The sequence below is a fragment of the Gossypium arboreum genome, chromosome 11 (genome assembly GCF_025698485.1).
Source record: "Gossypium arboreum isolate Shixiya-1 chromosome 11, ASM2569848v2, whole genome shotgun sequence".
NCBI classification, from domain to species: Eukaryota; Viridiplantae; Streptophyta; class Magnoliopsida; order Malvales; family Malvaceae; genus Gossypium; species Gossypium arboreum.
The window spans coordinates 125,651,739-125,677,623 of NC_069080.1; the positions used below are offsets into that span (position 1 = coordinate 125,651,739).

Sequence of the window (25,885 nt, forward strand, 5' to 3'; positions counted from 1 at the left end):
ATCTCGTCAACATATCATCGCAAATGTGTGTAACTAACACCCTCTTTCTTAGTCTAGATCGGCAAAAGCGAAAAGCCAAAATGCCGAAAATCGGTATTTTGTAGATTTCTGGCGTTCAATGCCTATGAGGTAAATCGATTAATGTTTTTGGTAAGCTGCAATGTTTGGACTGCAAAGTGCATGATTTACGTGCCTCGATATTTTTGGGCTTAATGGGCCAAAATTGGAATGATGGGCTAACGGGCCCAATTCGGTAAGAACCCTCAGTACGTGATTCGTTAGTACGTGAAAAGTAGGAATATGCATGAAAAACCCTAAAATAGATAAATTATTGAAATACCTTTAAAAGTGGAAAATTTACGGTTTACCCTAGGAGATAAATTACCAAATACCCTAGGGTTAAATTGACCTAAATGCATGTTTGATTGTTGTTATTTATTGCATGCCATGTTGTTATTATCGATGCATGGGACTGGGATATTGACGGAGGAAGTACTGAAAGTGGCTTGTCCACGTCTTGGAGGCTTTGCCTCAATTTATTGATAATCTGAGCAAGGCTGAATGTGGAGTGTTAAATTTGGGTGGGTTGAGCTATTCCCCACATGGAGTGTATGGGTGGTACGGTGGAGTGTAGTGGTTGGTGGGTTGAGTAGTCTCCCAAATGGGCTTGCATATGTTTCTTGATGTTGCATGTATTTTGAAATGGGCCTATGGGCCATATCATTATCTGAATAAGGGCTAAGGCCTAGTTTATTGTGTCTCAAAAGGGCTCGGCCCAAGACCACTGCTTTCTTGAATGGGCTTAGGCCCAATGGGCTTGAGTGACTTGGGCTTTGAATGGGTTTTTCTTACACATTGAGTTTCCCTAAACTCACCCTTCTTTAACCTTGCGGTGAGTCTTGATGTGGGTGACTTGGAGTAGGAGGGATTGAGTGGCCATTGTGAACACTTTTGGGTTTGAAAAGAGACTGGTTTTCTTAAGTTATTTTTAATTACTATTTAAAGTTTTGGATTGTAATAAGGCCACTTTAACTTTATTTTCTTCTTTGATTTTCTGGGATTATATTATTTTAAACAACCTTAAATTGATGGATAATAACAATTCAAATGGGCTAGACTTAGGGCACGATTTTAAAACGATATTTTTTTAAATAACACGATGACACGAATATTCAATTTACCAAAGATAACCACTCAAAGAAATTTCAATTTGTTATAACCAAGTGTGGCAATGGATGTGGACATGTCTAGGATTGGATCCAATCGGAGAGCTTGGTACTTAAGCAGTCTTCATGGCTCACCTCCTCTGTTATGGATACCTACCTGGTGCCCAGCTTCCATTCACTTGGTTAGTTTGACAAAATTCGGCTTTTTTTTAAAACACTAAAAAGGGAACACGGGTTTTTGACTTCAAAGTGGCACGTCGGATTCGGCCTTAACGTCTGGGTCGAGTTTGGGGTGCTACACCTGATGTGCAATGCAGATTCTGCAAGAAGATGGGTCATGTAGAAAGGGTTTGCAAAAACAAGGGCAGACTAAGACACAACCAACCCCAGCAGTCAAGAGCTGAAGCTCAAGTAGTAGAAGAAGACAATGACCAAGAAGAACAAGTTTTTGCAGTTTCTTGCTCAGCTGCTAAAGGAAAAGCCACAAATGGATGGTTGATAGATAGTGGTTACACAAACCACATGAACCCTGATGCTGGCATTTTTAAGTCAATTGACAGAAGCTTCAAAACAAATGTGAAGGTTAGAAATGGACACTTCATCAAAGCTGAAGGCAAAGGAGATGTGCTGATAAACACTCCTACAGGTACCAAACTTGTTACAAATGTCATGTTAGTACCTGAAATTGATAGAAATTTGTTTAGCATTGCTCAACTGTTTGAGAAGGGCTATTCAGTTGTATTCAAAGGCAAAGAATGTCTGATTAGTAATCCTAGTGGATCCAAGCTCATGACAGTAGCTATGACAGAAAAAAGTTTTATTGTGGACTGGAATAAGAGTCCAGATAGTACCTACACAACTGCTGCAGATGAATCCAAGCTGTGTCACAAGAGGCTTAGCCATGCCAACTACAAGTCAATGGCTCAACTAACTAAAGAAGATTTGGTTGAAAATTTCACTAATTCAGTTGAGAAAGAAAGGAAACTTTTGACACTCAAAGAGGTGCATGATATGCATGGGAATCAATCATCTGCTCAGATAAAAGAATTAAAGGCACATGTAACTAGCTTGGAACTTGAGTTGAAATCATTACAAGCAACTAACAGAGATGCGGCAGAGCAGCTAGAGAACAAAGCAAGTGAAGCAAAACAACTGGGAGAACAAAATATAAGACTCAAATCCCACATTTCAGAACTCGAAATAATGTTAGAAAAGAGAGAAAAAGAATTTTTTATTCTCACGAAGAAACTTGAGGATGATAACAGTGAATCATTGTCTGGTATGAAGAACTTGACTACTCAGGTAAATAATCTACTATCAGAGAAGGAGACGTTGCTAGCTAAGAAGGCTCTGTTGGAAGAAAATTTGGCATTTGAAGGTGATGAAGCATCAAATTAAGTACAAAGTTTAATGGATGAGGTAAACACATTGCACCAGCAGCTGGAATCCCTTCATATCCAGAAGGAAAAACTGGAATTGCAGTTTGAGAGAAAGAAACAAAAGTCATCCAAAAGATTGAATGAAATGAAGAATTGAAAATCGGAGTTGAAGCAAATGGTCGAGGACCTTCGAAGAGATTTGGAAGCAAAAAGAGATGAGAAAAATGATTTAGTGAACCAAGGAGGAGTGTTGAAGTTGGCCTGCATGCAACATGTGAAGAAGCCAAAGTGTCAAGAAGCAACCCGAGCCATGCATGCAGCTGTAAAGAAAAGAGATCTAACTGTTGTATTATTGCCGGATGAAGTATGCATCTTGAACCAGAAAAGGTGGCCATGCAGCTTGAGACCAATAGACAGAAGCAGAAGCTTACTGATGCTGTCCTATTTCAACTCATTTTGGTTACCTTAAATTCATAGTTTGAAACTTAGTTCTTTTAGAACTTAGTTGGTAATCCTTTTGATCTATTTTAGATGTTGATTGACTAAAAATTCAGCAAAGCAACTTGTGCAAGCTAGTTTAGCAATTTTCAATGTTTTAAGTGGTGTTAAGTAAATGTTTAGGTAGCATTTTGACTTGTAATGATCATCTCAGGTTTGATATATGTAATGGCAGTTTGCCAATGTTTAATTAATGAAAAATCATCATCTTTTTCATTCAATATCCTCTCCATTTCCTTTGCTTATTTTCTTTGCTTTTCAATTCTGTTTTTGTTTTGCTTAAAAACTCCAGACCTGATTCTCAAGTTTTCTTTATTCTTCATCCGGATACATTACATTGTTGCTTAAGTTCAGATTGAAGTTCATACTTCATCCGGATAAAGTGTCCCAGAACACCAACAAAGTTTCATCCTAACGTTTGGGGGGATATTTTCCTTTCATGTCCATCAACGGTTAAGAGTTTTAGATATGTAAATATCTTATAATAATTCACCTATCTTTAGTGCATTTGTATTTTTGGTTTCTAATCAGTCGTTAATCATGTCATGTCTAATATATTGTTTAGCTTAAATCACATATACACAAGTGTTTGCACATGAGTAAATAAATATATGCTTCATGTCTAAAATTGTTCAGTTTAATTCTACAATTTTGTAGAACGTGGATGATAAAACTAAACTATAGCATGAAGGACTGAAAGAAGAAGTAAGGAGGATGATTAAGGTAGTGATGGATGATGAGTTACTCTACAAATTGCGTTTAATTGATACAATCAAGCGGTTGGGTGTGAGTTACCATTTTGAAAGAGAGATAAAGGAAGTATTGCTCAATATTTATGAGCATGACTATAAAGATGACCAAACTCTCGAGACTACTTCTCTTTAATTCCGATTGCTGAGAGAATGGATTTGGTGTTCCTTCTGGTGAGTCCATTTTCCTTCCTATTTTTCACGTTAAATCTAGTTTATTATTGTTTCTGGTAATCAAGTGATATTTTTTGAATTTAAAATACAAGATTAGAGAATTTAATAGAAAATTAATATTGGTAACGGTTCTTAAAATGGTACAATCAAAATTACAATTGTGTGAATCTTTTTTTGTCGATGCCAAATGGTACAATCAAAATTACGTACCAACAATGGAGGAGTATATGAGGAACGAAGTTTTATCTGCTGGTTATATCATGTTAACTGTCACATCTTTTGTTGGGATGGAAGATTTTGTGATGCCTGAGATTTTTAATTGGGCATCTAACAATCCTAAAGTCATTGATGCTGCTTCCATTGCTATTCGTCTCATGAATGATGTTACTTCACACAAGGTATCTTTTTTCTTGGAATTTTACAAAGAGTATTTTCAATAACTTATGTTTGATGAATAAAACTAATATAAATATATAGATTGAGCAAGAGAGAGGACACTCTGCATCGGCTGTTGAATGCTACATGAGAGAACATGTGGTTTCCAAAGAAGCAGCATGTAGTGAATTGAAGAAGAGAGTGGACAATGCTTGGAAAGATATAAACCAGGAATTGATATTTAGTGAGTGTAGCACCCCAAACCCAGCCCAGAAGTTATGGTCGGATCTGGCATGCCACATCAAAAACGTTAAAAAAAATTTCCATTCTAAGTCCAGAAAATCGTACTTGATGTTCAAAAGATTAATTCATTAAGGGTTAAAGTGAATGGAAGCATGCACCGGTAGGAAACCGGAAAGAGGTGGTGAGTCCATCGGATTGCTAAGTACCAAGCTCCCTTCGGATCCAATCCTAGACATGCATACCGCCATTGCCACACCTTAACGTCATGGATATTTCTAGGAAACCGATTTGATTAAGTCATTTTAGGAAAAGTGATTAATTTTGGAAAATACTTTCATTGCGGAAGCTTTGCTTGTTGTCGTGTTATTTTGAAATCAACTATTGTTTTTGAAAAGCGCCTAAAGCTATCCAATTTCAACAGTTAAAATAAGTAATACCTATCTTAGTAATACATATTAAAACCATCAAAAACAATTAAGCGGCCTTATTACATTTAAAACCCAAACCTCAACGTAAATAATAGGATGTCTAGTTCACGAAGAAAACCAAACTTTGAGCGGGTGGCCACTCCAATTCCCTCATGACTCCAAGCCCACTATGGTTGGGGATTTCTGCGTGGATGAAAATAAAAGGGTGAGTTTGGGGAAACTCGGTGTGTAAAGAAAACCCATTCAAAGCCCAAGTCACTCAAGCCCATTGGGCCTAAGCCCATTCAGTAATCAGTGGTCTGGGCGAGCCCTTTCAGATTACAATAAACCGGGCCTTAGCCCTTATTCAGATAATAATATGGCCCATAGGCCCATTTCAAAATACATGCAACATCAATAACATATGCAAGCCCATTTGGGAGACTACTCAACCCACCAACCACTACACTCCACCCGTACCAGCCATACACTCCATGTGGGATAGCTCAACCCACCCATTAACACTCACGATTTAAAGCATTCTTTGCTCGATTATCGAAGAATTGAGGCAAAGCCTCCAAAGACGTGGACAAGCCACTTTCAGTACTTCCTCCGTCAATATCCCAATCCCATGCATCGATAATAACAACATGGCATGCAGATAAATAACAACAATCAAACATGCATTTAAGTCAATTTAACCCTAGGGGTATTTTGGTAATTTACCTCCTAGGGGTAAACGTAAATTTTCCACTTTTAAAGGTATTTCAGTAATTTATTTATTTTAGGGTTTTTCATGCATATTCCTACTTTTCACGTACTAACGAGAATCACGCATCGAGGGTTCTTACCAAATTGGGCAGTTGGCCCATCATTCCGATTTTGGCCCATTAAGCCCAAAAATATCGAGGGCACGTAAATCATGCACTTTGCGGTCCAAACATTGCAGCTTACCAAAAACATTAATCGATTTACCTCACGAGCATTTGCACACTCGCAAATCTACAAAATACCGATTTTGGCATTTCGCTTTTCGACTTTTGCCGATCTAGACTAAGAAAGAGGGTGTTAGTTACACACACATTTGCGACGATATCTTGACGAGATCCACACACGAACCGCCTACAATTGGATTACTAACACGTTAATCTAACTATTCAAATACAAACTACGATTAACCCCTTACAATATTCGCCAACCACACCTACAGATCATAGTAAGCTTATAAGAAATCAATAAGCAACTCATTAACAAATTTTTGTCAATGTTTACCACATAATCATAATTTCACTGCAAGCTGTCTTCCTGAGCAACAGTCACTAAATCATTTATAACTGGAGCTACGAAACTCCAAATCAAGTTCCGTTAATTTCCCCTGAAAATAGACGCATATATATTCTATCCATAAAATTTTCAGAATTTTTGGTTTAGCCAATCAATACCAGATTTTTCTCAAAGTTTCCCATGTTTCACTGTTTGACTAATCTGACCACTCTTCATTACGAATCAAATTTATCATTGTATAGAATTCAAAATATGTTCTTGTTTATTTCATTAGAAACTAGACTCAGTAAGCTTTAATTACATAATTTATTCAGCTTCTAATTCATCTCCCACAATTTATGGTGATTTTCCAAAGTCACGTTACTGCTGCTGTCCCAAGCAGATTTATTACCAAATCACTCTTTCACACATACCTTGCATGCATGTTATTTAAACATGTATAACACCAATCAATCATCACATATCTATGATTTTACTTAAGTATAATCTCCATTTCATCATTTTAAAGCACAACATGTTAGCCGATTTTTCCCTTTAGCATCTAAGGCACATGCATGCTCATTTGTTTGGCTCAACTTCACCTATCTTCCATTTTTCATCAAAAGAACATGAAACAACAACCATTTCCTTCATTTTAATTCATGACTAAATGCTCACAACACAACTAAAAATCAAAATATACTTTAAGAGTTAAGGTAGAATCAAGAAGAACTCATGAACCTCAAAATAGAAGCAAGGTACCAAGAACTTACCTTCAATTTTCCTCCTCCTAATGACCGAATACTCAAGAGCTTTCTCCTTTCCTTTCTCTTCTCTAACTTTCAGCTATGATGAACAAAGATGGACAAAACTTTGTTCTTTTCACCCCTTTTTCTTTTAATAAAACTTCATATTTCATCCATTTAATTCTTTAATACAAAAGACATGAAATTCCCATCATGGAACATTTACCTAACCCATTATCATGAAACATTTACCTAACCCATTATCATGGAACATTTACCTAACCCATGATCAATTTGTATCAATTTGTACCATAAATTATGGATATCAAGTGCACATTTTGTCTACAACAACATGATGGCTGGCCACTTCATGTAAAATGGGAGGTTTGTCATGCAAATCCTCCTATTTTGCACTCCTATTTATTTGGCCACTTCAATTTAGCCTATAGCATTTTCAAACATTTTCACATAGGTTCTATTTCATAATTTCACCCCCTTTTTCTTATGGAACAAAAATTAACTAAAATTGTCGGGTTTTATCTTTCACCCCCTTTTTCTTATGCACTCCTATTTATTTGGCCACTTCAATTTAGCCTATAGCATTTTCAAACATTTTCACATAGGTTCTATTTCATAATTTCACCCCCTTTTTCTTAAGTTTGGGCTTTCTAGAGGCCCACTAACATAATTAAACCTATGCCAACATTCACAGGATTCCCAAAAATTGGGGCGTTACAGTGAGATATCCAAAGTTGTTCCAAGGCCAGTTCTTACACGAATACTCAATTTTACAAGGGTCACCAAGTTCATTTACAAGAATGGAGATGAGTGCACACATGTTGGGAAAAATACAAAAGAAGGGATAACTTCTTTGATCATTGATCCAATCTCAGTCTCTTATTGAGGAATTAAGAATCTCTGTCATCTAGCGATCCATTTCATGTTTATGTTGCTTTTATATGTTATATTGTGTTTAAGATGTTATTTAAATCCTAACGTCTCAATAATTCATATGTATGTTTGTATCACTTTTACATGTCATATTATGTTTAAGGTGTTATATCAATCTCATGATTTCTTGAGACTTAAGGGTTGATGAATGAATCAAGGCATTGTTATTTAAATGGGTTTTATGGTTGTTCTTTTGGTTCGGTTCTGATTTGGTCTCAAATGATTTTTTTATGAAGTTTCACTGCCAGGGATCATGAGTGGTAGTTGTGTTATTGTGTTACAAAGGGTTAATCCTTACAGTATATCAACATGGATGATTGGTGAATGAGCCTTGACTTACAATATAGCAACATGTGATTGCGTAAGAGACTGTTAGGATTTTGCATGGTTGTTATGGTTTGGGTTTTGCTTGTTATGGTGTTTGGCTTGGGGATGATGTCTTGTTAGGGACTTATTGTGTAGTCGTGTTTCTTTATTCTAAGTTTTGGGTGTGTGAGGAGTTCGTCTTGTTTTGTCTATCACTAACCTATTGGTTAGGTACCATTTCTTGGATTTTAATAACATGTTATTTTGGGTGAGAAAAAAATTGGTAAAGACCTATTTTACTAAGCATCCAAGGGAAAACACCTCATATAAAGACTTAATGTAACACCCAAAATTTAGGGGGTTAATCAAGAAAATGGTTAGACTTGATAGTTAAGTGTTTAGGATACTCTTAGAGGTTCAAGGTTCTATTTACACTTCTTCCTATTTTCTTTTATTTTTTTATTTTTGACAACTAAGGAGCAAACTCAATCTAGTATATATATTAAATATGGTAAAAATAAATCAAGCGTGGGTAGCAGCTCAGGCTTTGCAATTTTTTCCTTGTTTCCTTGGTTAAAGTCACGCCACCCTTAAAATTTTTCCTTTTAATTTCGACAGTAGGGGTAAATTGCTATCCAGCCCCTTCAAAATTTGAAAATCATAATTTGAGTTAAATTCCTTTTTCAAACCCTAAATGAGATTTCTTTTCTCTCCCCTTTATATTCATCTTTTTCTCCTATTTTCTCTTTTCTCTCCATAAAATTGTTCATCCTTGGCTGAAAATAATTTTGCAAATCCCAAATCAAATCAAATACTGTTAATCTATTTTCTATCAATCGTTAAAAATTATCGTCAATAATCTGTCTTTTCATCCAATTTCGGTAAGTTTAGTTGATCCAATTTTTAGAACTCAATTTCTGAAACAGTGTCGTGTCTAGTTAAACTTTCATTTCGAATTCAATCTATCATGATTTTTTTCGAATTCTTTGGTTAACCTTGTTTAATCTTGAAATCCGTCATTAATTCTTGTGTAAATGTCGTTTGAACAACCCGATTCAGGTATTCCAGACAAGATTTGAACGAGAGGGACGTCGTTCAGTCTTCCAATAATAGGTGGGTGTTTTTTTATGAGGAAATCAAGACAAAACTGAGACTAGAACAAACCACACAACCTTCCTCACGAGCACGTGGCCCTCCCATGTAGACCACACGGCCTCTCACACGATCATGTGCCACTAAAACTCTAAAATTTTTGCTTCTCACATGGCCTGGACCCCTCCACACGGTCTAGCCACACGACCAGAGCCATTCCACACGGGCGTGTGACCCACACAGCCATGTGCCCTTGTTTTTTAAATTTTAAACTAAATTTTATGTTTTGTGCAGATTAATCTTTAAGTGGTTCTCGAATTGATTTTAGTGATTTATTTTATTCAATTAAGCCCTTAATTTTAAGATTAATGCTAGAATCCATGATGGATTGATTCAATTACTATTACATAAGTATGCTATGTGGTTTATACATGCCTCCAATGTCTGAATTGCCGATAAATTTCTATCATTACTCGTTTAAAACTACTGAATGCATGATATGTGATTAAGTACATGTTGTGTACGATTGAATTATTGATAAATTGTTGTTACACGAATTATTGAAATACTGATTGTTTGAACAACATGTTTACTTTACTAATAAACCGAATACATGATAAACATGTCTTCTGCTACTGTTGATAAAAATGCATGTTAAACATGTCTACTATTTCTATACTGTTGCTTTGTATTTTTTTAAAATTTAAAATTTTAGTCCTGGCCGAATGATAGCCATTAAATTTATTAAATTAAGTTATGTTACTATCAAAATTCATTAAGTTATGTCAACTTGTTATTTCTACATATTACTCATAAAAAAAATCAATTTATGGATTTGGCAATTGTAGTTTGCATTAAAATTTAAACTTCGAAATTTAAAAATATAACAACTAAGAATAATCCAGTTGGAAAATATAGACTAAATTTACATCTTTACGCATAGTACAAAATTAATAGCAGAATTTAACCATATAGATTTAGTTGCTACTATTTAATCAGGATTAATATTTTAAAATTCGAAAAGTATAAAAACTGAAATTGATTAAATTCGCAACTTAAACAAACTACAAGGATTAATAATAGAATTTGAACTATTTTACAGGGTAACAAAGAAAGAGAAAACCGTGTTGGGGTGGACACTTTCAGCTTGAAAAGACCATGATTTTCTTTCCCTAGAAAAGAACTGGTCTTTATTTTAAATTACACATCGAGACACTTTCAGCCACAGATTTTCAATGACTGAATTTGGACTATGTTAAAGGGTAACAAAGAAAGAGGAAAAAGAAAAAGGGTGTTGGAGAGGACGGATAGTCGAGAAAACAGAGTAGGAAGCAATCTTTTAGTTGAGGAAACACTTGAAACGAACTGGTCTCTATTGCTACAGCTGTCTTTTGTCACTTTCTCCTACTTTCAGACGTGTTAAAAAGCCGTCATCGTAAATTACGCATCGAGACAATTTCAGCCACAACGTTTCAATAATTGAATTTGGACTATTTTAAAGGGTAACAAAGAAAGAGAGAAGAAATGGTGTTGGAGAGGACGGATGGTCGAGAAAACAGAGTAGGGAACAATCTGAGATGAGAAAGCAGTTTCAAGTGTTGAATGAATGCCTATCTCAATAGCTTATTGGAATTAAACTGCAATGAGAAATAGCAATTTCCAAGCATTCTTATACAATTAATGTTAGTTCGATTATAATTTAAATTTATTTGATTTTTTTAATAGTATAAGATTAAATGTCTATAATAAAAGCGATACTTTTCATTCATTAAAACAACGTGAAGACGCTGTAATTGCTGATTAATAACTTTAGTTAGTAAAACATTCTCTTTTACCATGCTAAACAAAACTCAAAAGATATGCAGTAAGGTGAAAAACCTCAAAGGATGGTACCTATAAATACAAGCTACTCATAAAAGCATTTGGATCACACAAAAAACAGCTTTTACCATACTAAACAAAATGTCTTCTCCAATTTCTACGAATCCTGCTCCATCTCAAGATGGTAACACCTCCAAGGAAAATCGTCATTTGGCCAATTTTAAACCTAGCTTTTGGGGGACATTTTCCTCTCTTCTCCTTCTCAAATGATATGTTCGGACGTATGATAATCATTTTCAATTTGTGTTTGTGTGACATCATATACCTCCATTTGATGTATGTGCTAATATGTATTTCATACAAATGTATTCAATTTTTAAAAACTATTTTCGTAATTGAAGAGACATACATCTGTTCTCATTTCAGTGTGTCGGATAGATGCGCGTGAATAATTTAAAATTAATATAAAGCTTTACATGTGAATAGGATATGGATGCTGGAACTCAACAAGAGTACGAAGAATTGAAGCAAGAAGTGAGGAGAATGTTAGTGGCAAACATGGATAAATCGTTCCAAAAGGATGCAGTCCAACGCTTAGGTGTGACTTACCATTTCGAGAAAGAGATAGAAGAGACCTTGCAAATTATATACCATCATCATTGCAATCATATTGAGATTAATGGTGATGATCTTTACACTACTGCTGTTCGATTTCGCCTGCTAAGAGAGCACAGTTTCGATGTTCATTGTGGTATGACTTAGTTTTTTAAAACCAAATCTGGTAAAAAAAAAAGTATGGAATTTAAATTGGCTTAAATATGTGAAAGGTTTCTGATTCTTTTAAAATTTAAAATTTAATCTCTATATTTTAATTTTGAGACATTAAGTCTCTATATTTTTTATTTAAAATTTTAGTTCTTTCATTTAATTTTGTCATGAAAGTTAACGGTGTCAAAAGTAAAATAACTTTTTAACCTTAACAAAAATTATAAATATTGAGGGCTAAAAAATTATTTTATCTTTGATACTTTAACGGAAAAATTAGATGGAGGCACTAAAATTTTAAATAAAATAAATCTACAGGATTCAATGTCATAAAATTAAAATATAAAAGTTAAATTTAAATTTTAAAAGAATACATACAACTTTAGCATATTTAAACCATTTAAATTCTAGACACGTTGGATACCACTATTTAAGGATTGTTGAAAAAATGAACCATACTAATTTGTCGAACCTCTTGATGTAAGAATTTGTAGTTCGTTTCAATCCAGAATCATCAAACTGCTTGATTTTCTAATGATAAAAAGTCGACAAGAAAATACTTAAAATATGAGACGCCAACAACAACAGATTTTAAACCTTTTCCTTTAAACTTTCAATAAAAATTAGGTTAAATATTACATAAGTCTCTGTACTCTTCATAAATTAGAATTTAGGCCCTACACTTTTATTTTTTAGGAATTCGGTTCCTTTACTTTTTAAATTTCAAAATTCAGATTCAATTGTTAACATTGTTAACTTTTTATGGTTAATTTTTGGTATGACTTTTGAAATAAATTAAAAAAACTCACTTGGTAGCTATGTAACTGAAATATATAGGTAGTAATAAATTTGAATTTAACAAAATAATTTTAAAAGTATCAATAGTTGAACCTAAAATTTTAAATAAGAAAAGTAGAGAAACTAAATTCCTAAAAATAAAAAGATAGAAACTAAATTAAAAGTTCATGAAAAGTATAAGGACTTATGACATATTTTAGCCAAAAAATATTATACGCATTAGATTTTATGTAATGACCCGATAGTCACGGGTGTCGAAAAATGCATTTCTGAGACTCCGTTACCGTAAATCGGACTCGTAAAAATTTATTAAAAATATTTAGAAAGCTAGTTGTGTGGTTAATTAGATTTTGGTTAGGTGAATTTGCTTGAATAAGAGTAATTAGGTAAAAGAACTAAATTGTTTATAGGATAAAAGTTAATTATAAATTAAAAAATTAAAAGGGACCAAAGAAATAATTATGTCATTGCTTATAAATGAGGCGCCATAAGATAGATATTTATAAAATTTAAGTTAATATATATATATATATATATATATATATATATATATAATATAAAAACATTAAGTATTAAGTATTTATATATATTATATAAAAAAGTAATAAAAGAATGAATAAAAAAGAAAAGAAAAGAAAGCCAAGCCGAAAAACGAAAACAGAAAGGAAAGAAAGAAAAAGAAAAAGAGAAAGAAGGAAGGATAAAGACACAAAGCTAGGGATTTCAATTGTTCAAAGTTCAATTGGTTAGTCAATTTTATCCATTTTTCTTATAATTTTTATGTTTTTGGAATCCCAATATTAAATACTACTCGACTCATGTCGAAATTTTAGAAATTATTGAGTTTTTAAGTGTTGTCTATGTTGAATAATTTTAGAATTAGGGATTAAATTGATAGATTTTAAGTTAGAAATGAAAATGATTAAAGCGTAGAATAAATTGTAAATTTTGAGTATTAGGGACTAAATTGTGAAAATTCAAATTTTAGGGATTTAAGTAAAAATAGGAGTTAAATTTAGTCTAAATTGGAAGTTGTATAAAAATAAAGAATTAAATGTAAAGAAATAAAGTTAGTTTCAGTTTAGGGACTAAATTGGAATTTTGGAAAATATTAAGTAAAAATTGGAATATTAAATATGAGATTGAATTGTGTTGTATTGATGAATTTTAATTGTTTTAATTCCATAGCTAACGTTGTACCGGAATCCTCGACTAAAATGGGAAAAAATAAAGTCGACGAGGAATAGCTCAGAATTTTCGGTTTGTATTTCTATGATTCGAACTTACTTATTAATTGTTGTATTTTAATTAAATGTTTATGGTAAGTGATTGAGGTGAGTATTTGGCATTTTGGTATTGAATTGAATTTATATGTATATGTGATTATATGAAAAATTGATATTGGATATTGATTGTTTTTGAATTATGAAATTAAACCCTATTAACTATATCGGGCTGAGTAGGATATAGATGACATGCCATAGGATTGGAAGAGTTCAGGGATTTATTTGACTTTGAGTCGATGAGACACTAGGTGTCAATTTACTACCTCGGATTAATTCAATGAGGCACTGGGTGCCAAATTACTTTGGTTTAGCTGGTGAGACATTGGGTGTCAATTTATTACTTTGAATTATCTGATGAGACACTGAGCGCCAAACTGGTATGTTTTAATTGGATCCGTATATCCATTCGAGTCTGAGTCGTGTTTGTAGAAGGCCCATTTTACCCGAGCCCTTAGAATTATTTACAGTAAATAAATAAACCCAAAAATTAAAAACCAAAATAAAAAAAAAACAATAAAAGGTCCAAATTTATTAGACTAAAGTCCATTTCTTACAAGCCCAAATAATAAAACTTAGCCCAGAAATATACCAGGCCCTAAAAATTAAAACCAAAATCCTCAAACAGACCAAATTACAGTGGCCCAGTAACGAAAACAAGCCCAATGGCCCAAATTTTTTCAGAAGCAGAAACCCTAGAGTTTCCCTTTTTGTTAAGCGCCGCAGTAATCACCAAGCAACCTCCGTACACCCCATGCGCTGCCTTCGTACAGCCTCCGTACACTTCCACGTCAGTCGAACCTGCGAGAAGAAAGGATTAACAGAATACAGCAAAGCAATAGCAGAAAAAAATGGGGAAAATTTGTATTTATATTTTTAATTTCTATTCGGCTATAAAAAAGGAGGCCGATTGTATACTAAAAAAAGAACGGACGCATATTGAATACGAAATCAAAAAGCAATCAAACATTTAGAAGGTGACCTCAGATTCCATTTCTTCGCTTTTTGATTTTTTTTTCTCTTTGGTCCTGCATGTAGTTCTTTCACATGAGAAAATAAAAAGGAAAAGAGAGGGGTTTACCTTCATGAATGCGCCATCGGAGTCCTTATCTCCTTCGTCGAAATCAGAGTTTGAGATGAGATTTTGGGGTTGAAATGGGCCTCGAGTCTTGGCTTTAACAGAGATAAAGGGATCTCCGCACGTCACCATCCACCGATTACAATGGTGAAATGGTGGTCAGATGGCAAGAACGAATGGAAGGAGAGCATTTAGGGTTTTCTTTCATTTTTTTTGAAACGATTAAGTGTTTCATTTTTAGGTTTTTTTTTCCCTTTTATAAGCGACATGAAACGACGTCGTTTAAGGCCTAATTCAGTGGCCTTAAAACGACGTCGTATAGACCTTCTCCTACCTCATCCGATTTGATGCCCTCAAGATCCACGTGTTTCTACGGTAAAGGGATATTTTCGCGATGAGTCCCTCCCCTCTTGTGCTGACCTTTAATTCAGTCACGATTATGTTTTATTTGTTTTTTAAATTTGCCCTGGGATTTGTGCGTCATTTCAATTTAATCCTTATTTAAACGCTGCGTTCAAGAGCTTGGGATAATTACGTTTTTAATCCCCACTCGTTTGTGCGTATTGTGTTTTAATCCTAATTCTATTTTAATGATTTATTTATTTATGGATTATCCATTTTATTTTGTTTTATTTCAATTGAGTTTTTTTATGTTTTTACTCTTTGTAATTATTTTATTTTTTAATTTTATTATTCATTTTTAAAATTATCTTAACATGGTTTTTAAACTATTTTATTACTTCTATATTGTTTTAATTTGCTATTTCTTTCATTTGTATAATGTTTTAAAATTGTTCTATTATATAAATTTCTTATTTTAAAATTTTCCTTTATACATATCTTTTTGTTTTAAAAATTTATTTGATATTTATTTTAAATAATTTTATACATTTTATGTTATACATTATTTTTGTATATATTGTTGATTTAGTAGTATTTTATGTGTATATTTCCTTTTAAATCTATTTATGTTTATATATTTTCTTTTAAATCTATTTATGTTTATATATAATTTATCTCTTTTAAGTATATTTGTTTATTTCCAATATTTTTATATATTATTATTTCTATATATATTTATAATAAGTTTTTATTTTATGTATATTATTTATTTAGATAGATTTCTATTATTTTGTATATTATGTATTTTGATTTTCTGCTTACCTTATATTTATCTCAAAATTCATTCATGTATTACTATTTAATATATTACTTTTTTATTTCTACTTCTTACTTGTATCTATTTTAAACTTTCACACATATTACTTGCTTTTAAAATTTTTACATGAAATCATTGTTCAGTATATTGATGATTTCAAATTTCCTTCTTTCATATTATTTATTCTTTATTTATTTTAAAATTTGTTACATTGTGTTAATTTACTTGGTATTTCTTTTAAAATTGTATTTTAATTCATTAACCTTCGAGTATTAATGTTAATATTTGTATAGTGTATGAGGTGTTGCCATCGTATGTGCTTTAATTTGGCTCCTTCGTATTTTCATATGATTATTATTCATTTGTATATTATTATTGCCATGTATTATTATTCCATGCTTGTAATTATGCTTTTATTACTTGTTATTGCATCGTGATTATAATTCCAACTTTTGCCCAATATCGATTGTCTTTTATCCTTAAGTAAACCAAACAAATATATTTTGAGTCGGTTTTTATAATCGCTTATTTGAAAGCTTCTCAAAACAAGGCAATATTTCGTATTTGGAAATTCGAGAAATCGTGCCCTAACGTGCTGAGTTTCAATTTTCTGTTAACCAAATAACCAAATATCCTTTTAAATTTCAATGCATAAGTTTTGGAAATCATAAGATGATCTTGGTATCGAGGGATTGAAATGTTGTATCCTAACGTGCTGGATATGACATTTTATTCCTTCGAGATAAGAGAATCCTAACATCCAATTCGAGTTATTAAAATATTTTTTTAAAAGGAGTTGTATTTTAAAATCTTTTCAAATTTTTGACATTAGGACATTAATTAATCAATTAGGTACCAATTTTGGGCGTTACGAGGGTGCTAATCCTTCCTCGTACATAACCGACTCCCGAACCTATTTTTCTTGAATTTCGTAGACCAAAATCGATATTTTAATAAAATATTTTACAAGATGATCCGATCACATCTAAAATAAAATGAATCGGTGGCGACTCCATATTTCATTTTTAAATGTCGATCCCCATTTTTCAAAATAAAATGGTTTCAACAGTGTTAATAGGGGTAAATGAATAATAAGGTTTTATAATTGATATTGAAATGACATGGTATGAGAAATGGAAGTGAAATAGTGAATTGAAAATAGAATGTGAAATATGTTGCAAATATATGGAATATATGAGTTATATACTCATGAAATGAAAAAGGAATGGATAATGCAAGTGTATAATGAAATGTGAAATAAATTGTGAAAAGCTATTTATATAGCAAGTATGAGAATTGAGATATTTGTGAAACAAATGAAATATGATATAGTTGTTGTAATACTTAAATATTAATATATGTTTATATTTCAGCGTATGGTTTTGTTTTCCGTGCGTAGGTTAAGTATTTAATTTTGATCACCGATTCAACATCCAACAACGATCTCGAACTCAAACATGGTGATGTTTATCCTTTTGAAATGTGTTGGCATGTACCAAGGGTGTCTAAATAATAGTTATTTTATGAATTGTTTGTAAATGAGGTTATAAATATAATGTTTGTAGCACCCCTAACCCGGCCCAGAAGTTATAGCTGGATCCGGCATGCCACATCAAAAACGTAAAAAATTTCCATTCTAAGTCCGAAAATCGTACTTGATGTTCAAAGATTAATTCATTAAGGGTTAAAGTGAATGGAAGTGTGCACCGGTAGGAAATCGAGAAAAGAGGTGGTGAGTCCATCGGATTGCTTAATACCAAGCTCCCTCGGATCCAATCCTAGACATGCATACCGCCATTGCCACACCTTAACGTCATGGATATTTCTAGAAACCGATTCGATTAAGTCATTTTTAGGAAAAGTGATTAATTTTGGAAAATACTTTCATTCGGAAGCTTTGCTTGTTGTCGTTTTATTTTGAAATCAACTGTTGTTTTTGAAAAGCGCCTAAAGCTATCCAATTTCAACAGTTAAAATAAGTATTACCTATCTTAGTAATACATATTAAAACCATCAAAAATAAATAAGCGGCCTTATTACATTTAAAAGCCCAAAACCTCAAACGTAATTAAAAGGATGTCCAGTTCACCGAAGAAAATCAAACTTTCGAGCGGGTGGCCACTCGAATTCCCTCACGACTCCAAGCCCACTATGGTTGGGGATTTCTGCGTGGATGAAAATAAAAGGGTGAGTTTGGGGAAACTCGGTGTGTAAGGAAAACCCATTCAAAGCCCAAGTCACTCAAGCCTATTGGGCCTAAGCCCATTCAGTAAAGTGGTACTAGGCGAGCCCTTTTCAAATTACAATAAACCGGGCCTTAGCCCTTATTCAGATAATAATATGGCCCATAGGCCCATTTCAAAATACATGCAACATCAATAACATATGCAAGCCCATTTTGGTAGCAGTGGTCTGGGCGAGCCCTTTTCAGATTACAATAAACGGGCCTTAGCCCTTATTCAGATAACAGTATGGCCCATAGGCCCATTTCAAAATACATGCAACATCAATAACATATGCAAGCCCATTTGGGTATGAGTGGTCTTGGGCGAGCCCTTTTCAGATTACAATAAAGCGGGCCTTAGCCCTTATTCAGATAATAAAGATGGCCCATAGGCCCATTTCAAAATACATGCAACATCAATAAACATATGCAAGCCCATTTGGGAGACTACTCAACCCACCAACCACTACACTCCACCCGTACCAGCCATACACTCCATGTGGGGAATAGCTCAACCCACCATTAACACTCCACATTCTTGACCTTCTTTGCTCGAGTTAACGATAAATTGAGGCAAAGCCTCCAAGACGTGGACAAGCCACTTTCAGTACTTCCTCCGTCAATATCCCGGTCCATGCATCAGATAATAACAACATGGCATGCGATAAATAACAACATCAAACATGCATTTAGGTCAATTTAACCCTAGAGGTATTTCGGTAATTTATCTACTAGGGTAAAAGCGTAAATTTTCCACTTTTAAAGGTATTTCATAATTTATCTATTTTAGGGTTTTTCATGCATATTCCTACTTTTCACGTACTAACGAATCACGCATCGAGGGTTCTTACGAATTGGGCCGTTGGCCCATCATTCCAATTTTGGCCCATTAAGCCCAAAAATATCGATGTACGAAATCATGCACTTTGCGGTCCAAATTTTGCAGCTTACCAAAAACATTAATCGATTTACCTTACGAGCATTCGCACACTCGCAAATCTACAAAATACCGGTTTTCGGCATTTCGGCATTTCGGCTTTTCGACTTTTGCCGATCCAGACTAAGAAAGAGGGTGTTAGTTACACACCTGTTTGCGACGATATGCTGACGAGATCCACACACGAACCGCCTACAATTGGATTACTAACACGTTAATCTAACTATTCAAATACAAACTACGTATTAACCCCTTACAATATTCGGCCAACCACACCTACAGATCATAGTAAGCTTATAAGAAATCAATAAGCAACTCATTAACAAATTTTTGTCAATGTTTACCACATAATCATAATTTCACTACAAGCTGTCTTCCTGAGCAACAGTCACTAAATCATTTATAACTGGAGCTACGAAACTCCAAATCAAGTTCCGTTAATTTCCCCTGAAAATAGATGCATATATATTCTATCCATAAAATTTTCAGAATTTTTGGTTTAGCCAATCAATACCAGATTTTTCTCAAAGTTTCCCATGTTTCACTGTTTGACTAATCTGACCACTCTTCATTACGAATCAACTTTATCATTGTATAGAATTCAAAATATGTTCTTGTTTATTTCATTAGAAACTAGACTCAGTAAGCTTTAATTACATAATTTATTCAGCTTCTAATTCATCTCCCACAATTTATGGTGATTTTCCAAAGTCACGTTACTGCTGCTGTCCCAAGCAGATTTATTACCAAATCACTCTTTCACACATACCTTGCATGCATGTTATTTAAACATGTATATCACCAATCAATCATCACATATCTATGATTTTACTTAAGTATAATCTCCATTTCATCATTTTAAAGCACAACATGTTAGCTGATTTTTCCTTTAACATCTAAGGCACATGCATGCTCATTTGTTTGGCTCAACTTCACCTATCTTCCATTTTTCATCAAAAGAACATGAAACAACAACCATTTCCTTCATTTTAATTCATGACTAAATGCTCACAACACAACTAAAATCAAAATATACTTCAAGAGTTAAGGTAGAATCAAGAAGAACTCATGAACCTCAAAATAGAAGCAAGGTACCAAGAACTTACCTTAAATTTTCCTTCTCCTAATGACCGAATACTCAAGAGCTTTCTCCTCTCCTTTCTCTTCTCTAACTTTCAGCTATGATGAACAAAGATAGACAAAACTTTGTTCTTTTCACCCCTTTTTCTTTTAATAAAACTTCATATTTCATCCATTTAATTCTTTAATACAAAAGACATGATATTCTTATCATGAAACATTTACCTAACCCATTATCATGAAACATTTACCTAACCCATTATCATGGAACATTTACCTAACCTATTATCATGAAACATTTACCTAACCCATTATCATGGAACATTTACCTAACCTATTATCAATTTGTATCAATTTGTACCATAAATTATGGATATCAAGTGTACATTTTGTCTACAACAACATGATGGTTGGCCACTTCATGTAAAATGGGAGGTTTGTCATGCAAATCCTCCTATTTTGCACTCCTATTTATTTGGCCACTTCAATTTAGCCTATAGCATTTTCAAACATTTTCACATAGGTCCTATTTCATAATTTCACTCACAAATGACAAAATCAAAGCATGAAATTTTGTCAACATTCACAGAATTCCCGAAAATTGGGGCGTTACAATGTTAGTTTGGTATATATAAAAACATGTGAAATTATTTAATGTTTAAGTCTTCATAAATTAGGCAAAAATAAATTGAATTAGGTGTAACACCCGAACCCGTAACCGTTGCCGGAAGGATTACAAGGTATTACCAAATAGTTCACAACTTAAAAGCCACCATAAGAACTCATTTAATAGAAATATAACCTTCTCTAACTCTTTTACATATAAAAGCATCTGTTCAAAAAAAAAACTTAATCAAATTTATCATTTGGATCAATTACACGAGTTTAGCCGAATGCAATTAGTGCTTAATACTAAGGTTCATTTCATCTATTTTCAATCATTCTATACACATAATCGTTTCATATATATATATATATATATATATATATATATATATCAAAGTATCAAACATAATTCATCTTGCATAACTACACTACAAATAACATATATGCATAATACAGTGCAACTAGTTTTAACTATTGCATTAATGCACCAACTAAATCTAAAGTAACGAGATACGCAACCAAAACCTATTCAATAACCATCTATCCGGCTAAATACATAAGAACATGTAAAATTAGATTCTCATTTTTTAAAAAAATAAGACATAGATTAAACATCCAACTTCAAAATTATAACATCCATAAAAGTGATCAAAACCTGAAATCGCACTTAACTAAATAGACAAGCCATATTCGCATGGCTTTTACAAGTACTGGAACAAAATATAACATCTCAAAATGTTATTCAGCCTATACATGCCATAAGTTTAGCTTAAAACATAAAATACTAAATTAGTCGATAGTGTGATGAGATGCTGACGATTCCCGAGCTTTCAATTGATTTCAAGAATCTATAAAACAGAGAAACATAAAATTTAAAGTAAGCGTTTCATATGCTTAGTAAGTCCTTAAGCTATGTTTTGTACTAAGTTTGAATAAATGATAGATATAAGAATTGAAATTGGATTATTAGAAATTGTTATGTCCTTGCTGAATGTGATTTCCATTCATTTACCCAATTTGTTCTTGCATCTAGAATCCTAGTTCAAAGTCCAACTCTATAATCAATATAATACCGAATAAACAACTCACATAATTTAAATAGAACAAATGTCACAAGTCACATATCGCAATACTCAACTTAATTATCCTCAAAGCTATACTATTAATGAATATCTCTTATAACACATAACTTCATTTCATAGATTATGCATATACCTCAATTGGCCGAATATTTTTATAATTCATAACCATTTTCCATCAATGCGAAAGATAGCTTAACAAATCACTCCCTTATGCATCTATAGTCAAATATTCAACTCCTAAATTTGTCAATACTTACGCTATGTCACCTTTTGCATACACATAAATAGCCAAATATTAAGAAGAAAGGCTTTTGCATCACATATAGATTTTCACCTATACAAGCAAATATACAAATTCAAATAAACATCACATTTTTCATATCATCATGACTAAATGATCCATATCCAAAGTAACACCTTTTATAAACTACAATGTGACCGAACACATATAAAACCATAGGGTCGAATTTTTACTTACTTAAATTCCTCATCAAATTGAATTTAATTCACCGGCATTAACCTGCTAGGTATAAACCTGAATCTCACACCGACACAAGGCCTGCTAGACCAAAGTCTGATATATGTTCACCAGCAATATGCTTGCTAGGCATAAGCCTGAATACATTCCATAGTAGTAACTTATTAGGCCATTAGCCTAATTTATTTTTCACCGGCCATAGGCCTGCCAGGCACGAGCCTATATAGCTCAAACATATGTAATTCATACAAACACTTAGATATCACATTATATTACTCATTTGTTCATGCAAATTTTGATACTCTTACATACCCCAAAACATCAATGAACCACAACCAATATGTTTCCTTAATGTCTTATACATTCGGCTAACATAATTAACATAGACAGAAAGTTCAAAGATTTAAGCCACAATCAACAACTTATAAAACTATCATTTGAACAAATTATCCTCAAATCTTCATTCGGCATTTGCTTATATGACATCATATTTTTCGATTCAACAATTAAATTTATTTCTACTTATAATCAAGTTCATTTTGTGACTTAAGAACTTACCTCAATAATTTCGTACGATCGTTTTGGCTACTCAGCTAGCCTCGCTTTTCCCCGATCCGAGTTAGGCCTCTTTTGATCTTGAGCTTAATTTAAAGATAAATTGAACTCATTTAATCAATTTATCCATTTAACTTACTAAACAAATAAAATCATATAATTACGAAATTTTTACATTAGCCCCTCTAAAACAAAATAATTCACAATTTAGCCTTAAATCACAAAAGCAATTAAAATCACAACCTAAAAGACGTTCATCCACCACACATACTTTAAATTTCTAACTTCCAAAACAAAATCTAACAACATCCCTTCATGGCCGAATGAACATATAGCTATAAATTCAAAAATTAACACTTCGGCTTTAAATGTAACTTAACAACCAACTCAAAATCACAAAATTTAATGAAAACTAAGTTGAAAACTGACCTTAATTTGCTTGGGAAATGACCGAATATATGAAGCTTGTTTCTTTTTTTTTTTTTCTTTGTTAATCACGGCTTGAAGATGAACATGCAAAGTGGCTTTCTATTTTATTTTAATATGAATTCATTTATTTAACCATTAACTAATATGCCATATAAATATCAATTAATTTAATTGTTTTCAATAGCTAATGCCGTCCCACACTAAACTAAATGGCACAATTGCAACTTAACCACTCCATAAAATTAAACATTCATAATTTGACCATTACACAATCAACCACAAAGTATTTGCTTTACGCGATTAAGTCCTATTTATCGGATCAGATACTTAAACGTTGAAATTTAAAAACGAAAATTTTCACACAACTAATTCACGTATTCAGAACACAAAAAATAATATTTAATTATTTTTCTCACTCAGATTCGTGGTCCGAAACCACCTATCTGATTAAGGTCAAAATCAGGCTATTACAACTCTCTCCCTATTTAGGGATTTTCGTCCCCGAAAATCTTACCGGTAAATAGATTTGGATAACGTTCTTTCATCGTATCCTCAAGTTCCCACGTTGCTTCCTCGACTCCATGTTTATGCCAAAGCACTTTCACCAATGAAATTTTCTTATTTCTCAATTCTTTCACCTCGTGAGCTAGAATGTGGATCGGCTCCTCTTCATAACTCAAATCAGATTGAATCTCAATCTCAGATGGACTAATTACGTGTGAAGGGTCGGATCCGTATCGTCGAAGCATCGAAACGTGAAAGACATTGTGAATCTTCTCTAGTTCAGGTGGCAACAACAATCTATACGCAACTGGTTCGATACGTTCAATAACCTCAAATTGTCCGATGAATCTCGAACTTAGTTTGCCTTTACGATCGAATCTGATCACTTTCTTCCACGGTGAAACCTTTAAAAACACTTTATCACCGATTTGAAATTCTATATCTTTACGTTTCAAATTCGTATACGATTTTTGACGATCTAATGCTGCTTTTAAACTTTAACGAATCACTTTCACTTTCTACTCCATTTCCTTGATTAAATCGACCTCGTGAATCTTGATTTCACTGAGCTCATTCCAATACAAAGGTGTACGACATTTACAATCGTACAAAGCTTCGTAAGGTGCCATCTTAATACTCAACTGAAAACTATTGATGTATACAAATTCAACCTAAGGCAAATATCGATCCCATGAACCTTTAAACTTGAGGATGCAACATCTCAACATATCCTCAAGTACCTGAATAACACGTTCAGATTGACCGTCTGTCTGGGGATGAAAAACAGTGCTAAAATGTAGTCTAGTACCTAGCGCATCTTGCAGTTTATTCTAAAACTGAAATGTAAATCTCGGATCCCTATCCCATACAATAGAAACAGGTACTCCATGCAACCGCACAATCTAAGAAATATACAATTCCGCTAGCTTATCAAGTGAGTAATCTGTACGGACCGAAATAAAATGAGCAGATTTTGACAATCTATCAATAATAACCCAGATTGCATCCTTCTTGCTCGGTGTCAACTGTAAACCCGATACAAAGTCTATCGTGACTTGGTCCCATTTCCATTCTGGTATCATAATCGGCTGAAGTAATCCAGAAGGCACCTGATGCTTAGCTTTCAATTGTTGACATATATTATATGAGGAAAATGTCAAATATAAGTAGAGTTGGCAATGATGGAAAGAGTAGAAGTACTATTCACCTTAACCCATTCAATTTTTATACCTCTTGCCTTTACACCATCCCAAACATGATTTTATTTGAAATTTTATATCCAACAAAAAGAAAGTTTCTCAACTTTACCCAACTCATCCCAAAATATTAAATAATTTTTATGTTATATTACATTTTACAATATCAAATGAAATGCTTATTATAAAATCATATAAAAATTTAAAATATCTAACTAAGAAAATAAAAAAAGTTAAAACATTATAGAAGTTCAAAAAATATAATTAAAATATATAAAATTGGTTATGAAATTAAAAAGAAGTAGGTATTTTTGGTAATTTTTTAAGATAGAACGAAGATGCAAGTTTAACCAAAACCTTATCTCTGCACGAACTCTAAAATTTTAATTAAAAGAAAATATGCTTTATAGGATTGGATCCAAACATATGGGTTTGGGTTATTTTGTTATCCCTAAATATATATATACCATTTTATAAAAAAAAATTATTTTTGAAGGATTATAAGTTGGTACTTATGTACTCTAAACTTGAAATTTTATTA

At 32.9% G+C, this 25,885-nt stretch overlaps 1 long non-coding RNA gene across 2 annotated transcripts in view; it reads right to left on the reverse strand.

Annotated features, from left to right (window-relative positions):
- LOC128284130 (uncharacterized) overlaps window positions 1-20,845 on the reverse strand; it is a 42,334-nt gene extending 21,489 nt beyond the window's left edge. The window contains exons 1-2 of one of the 2 annotated variants that reach the window (XR_008274454.1): window positions 20,521-20,845; window positions 19,450-19,606 (exon numbers count right to left, since the gene is read on the reverse strand). This is a non-coding gene — a long non-coding RNA (uncharacterized LOC128284130). The remainder of the gene's footprint in view (window positions 1-19,449; window positions 19,607-20,520) is intronic. The other variant, XR_008274456.1, reaches the window with a different exon arrangement.
- Between the last annotated feature and the right edge of the window lie 5,040 nt (window positions 20,846-25,885).